Genomic DNA, 3,625 nt, shown 5'->3' with positions numbered 1-3,625 from the left:
AGGGCATTATTTCTTCCATTGGTCTTTCTAACTACAAAGGAAACACTTTCCCTGACCCGTACTCTTCTTCTCTTTACCCTTAAACTTTTCTTTCTTCTTATGGATTTTGTAGTGTTCTTCTTCTCCTGGCTAAAAGAACCTGAAGAACCCTTGAATGCCATATGAATACCTATTTGATCCTTAAGAATTTCCTTGACCATTTAAAGTTCTCTCATAAGTTCGTTTAAGCTCATTATCATGTTATTTATAGAATAGTTGAGCTTGAACTACTTGAAAGAATTGGGTCAGGTCTCTAGAACCATGTCAACCGGGGTTTCCCTATCGATCTTAGCTCCAAGAATCTCCATTTCGTTAAAGAGTTTGATCATACGAATCATATGATCTCTAATGGGAGTTCCTCATGACATCTTAGTATTCTTAATAGCCTTAATAGCAGTTTGCCTAATTGGCTTGCCCTTGCAACTAAACATCTTATAGAGACTGATAAGAATATCTTAAGCTGTTGGCATAGACACATGCTAATTGATGCTGTAACATGTTATCCAAAGACCCAAGTATGACACACTTGGTTTTCTTATTCGCTCTTTACCAACTATCATAATTGTCCTTCTCTTCTTGAGTGAAATGTTTATTAAGGGTAGAAGGAGTAATTTCTTAAGTTACCTACTTTAGCTAATTTTAAGTGAGTACTATGTTTAAATTCCTTTTTCTATGCACATAGTTTGGTTTGATCAAGTTATTAGTAGTAATAATGACATTAATTGAATTATAAAACATGATATTTGTAATATAAATAAAAACATGCATTAATAAAATGAGCATACACAACAAGTTGGTAATTAATTTGGCAAAAAGTGCTTTCAAACTACATTTTTTGTGCAAGTTATTCTAGTATCATAAGAATCAAGCCTATGGTGGGTAGGCCATGACCTAATTACTAGTTAGAGACCCTCTTAGATTGATATATTTTTCTTAATCTTACAAGTATCTAAAAGCAACATCAACATACCTTTTTATTTAGCCCATGGACTATGCAAATGGGATTGCACTAGGCAATTCGACCACTTCATATTACATGTTAAGTATATAGCCATTGTCCTTGAACTATCAATGTCACCAAGTAAGGAACTTTATTGGTGGGCTGGTTACTCAGACTATAAACATATCTACTCTCATCCTAATGGAGAGTCCATATCCTTTGATGCCTAGGGTCTAACCCACTAGTGAGGTTGTGATGAGCTCAAATCAAGATGGGCTCGACAATGGAGGTTGTGGGCTTTGCTAAGGCCCTCCCCAACTTAATATTTTGAAAAGAGAGACTTTTAGTAATTTTGGTAACCTTTGTTAAAATAAATTGTCTATTATGAGATTTTCTAAATTTGTTATTTACTTCTCAAACTAGGACTCTTATGTTAAAATAATTGTTCTTTTATTCCTTTATCCTTGGACTATCCATATACAAGACAATTTCCTCCTTCTCTCAAAGGGAAGAGCCTAGAGGACCAATGATAGGTGTAGCTCTCCTTTTCTCGAGGGAGGATGAGGGGAAGGGGAGTTCAGAGAACTACTTATCCAACCAAGTGGATAATCTAAAAGGAATAGCAATGTCTTTTAACAACAACCGCTTCAAAGAAAAATAACATTGGAAAAAACTTTTCATGAAAATTTATTTTCTTTAAGAAAAATCCAAAATCACTTTTCCAATTTACTATTTATTTATCACATGTTAAATAACAAATAAAACATAAAATAAAATAAATAATAAATCAATGAATTGTACCTATTCAAGTTATTCTATTTGGATAAAAAAAAAATCTAAATTTACCAAAATTATACCTATAACACAAGATAGGTTTAGTAAAAACAATTACAAAAGAACCTTATTCAGGCTATTCTATTACAAAGATCTCAATTTGCTATTTTTTTTATGATGTTGTATTTCCTTATAGCAAGTCCATTGTCACCAATACTCAAGCGTCCAAATTTTTTTGAGGACTACTAGAAGCACCTCTCGATTGCTTGCATTACTTGAGCACTATAAGTGATCGTTTGAGTGCTCGAGCCACTCAAACACTTATTTGAACACTTGAGTGTTGAATCCCTTTCCTATGCACTTAAGGTTGTTGCAACTTCATTTTCTAATTGTTTTCTCCACTAAAAACTTACCTTAGCCAGAGTAGGAGTCATGATGGCCATGATTGATGTTGTGGAATGCTTTCTTGTCTTCCATGGGTTTAAATCTTATACTCCATTGAAGGAGTTTATAACCAATTTAATAAAAACAAGATTTTTCTTATCATGAAAAATCCTATCCTCCTAAACACAGAGCTTACAAAAAATCATAGAAAACAAATAAACCAGCAAAAGCAATCATTATATTACAACCATCAAATTAAATTCATGCACAAATTTAATTATCCCATACATTCATCCCTAGGGCCATGGGATGAATCAAAATACCATCCAAAACAGAATTAGCACACTCTAGAGCAAATCTAACAAATAAAAACCTATCTTAAGGTTTTGATACTAATTGTTGGGAAGCTTAGATTTCTTCGTTCCTATACCTTAGATCAAATAGGTACATGCTAACTATCCTAGGCCTCTAAATCCAATGCAACGAAAGCAAAAAAAAAAAAAAAAAAAAAACATTTTTAACATTCTAAGATCTAGATTAAAGACATTAGAAAACTTTACCTTCGATTTGGATATTCTCAAATCAATTCCATGTGGTGAATATAAATTCTGGAGGTCTCGTACACTTAAAATCTTTCACCCGATACCTGTACAATGATTTTGACACTCCATAGTGTGGGCTTTGGAAGGAGGGAATCCTAAAATCTTTCTTTTTCTCTCTATGAAGGTGGAAGTTGATTCTCATACCAAAAATGATGGAAACCTTAACCCCTAAGGGGAGTATTCATTGGGTTCCTTTTAATAGGCTTAAGTGACTTGAGCCTACCAAGGCTTGGGTCACTCTTATTTTCAAAGTGAAAAATGACTCTTTGAAAAGTGATTAAGAAACCCTAATTCCTAAAGGGATATTTATAGGGTACCTCTATTAGGATTAAGTGACTTAACCATACATGGGCTTAGGTCACTTAATCTAGCCCAAATTGAGTCCTAATTAATTAATTAACAATGCAAGACTATTTGATTAATCAATTAGCCCAATCTAGAGACCTTGTTCACTATCCCTTGTGCAACCTTACATAATTACCAAAACACCCTTATGCACAAGAATGAACCTAGAGCCAATCCAACCCTCATAAACTATGTCATCATGGTATATGAGCTCAAAGTAGGGACCAGTAAGACCCATAAGAGTACTAGCTCCCTCATAATCCAATTGTAAAGTTGATTCATCATCTTACTATAGAGAATTAATTGTACTCTAATACCCTATGTAAATAATAACGAGACAAAGTTTAAGTCCATGACCTACTATCTACCGCATGCAGACTCCCCATGAATTGGTGTCCGTAATCTAATAAAGCAGTGGTATCACCTATTAAGATTATCTTTCCAATCTTTAGTTACAGATCCCACTCATTTTATGATTAATTGACATACTTTAACTTCAAGGAATATATGTCAAATTTGCATTAAAGAAAACATTATGACC

Source organism: Vitis vinifera, chromosome 17 (assembly GCF_030704535.1).
Source record: "Vitis vinifera cultivar Pinot Noir 40024 chromosome 17, ASM3070453v1".
In the NCBI taxonomy this organism is placed as follows: Eukaryota; Viridiplantae; Streptophyta; class Magnoliopsida; order Vitales; family Vitaceae; genus Vitis; species Vitis vinifera.
The sequence above is the reverse complement of the archived record's forward strand: the minus strand, read 5'-3'. Positions refer to the sequence as shown.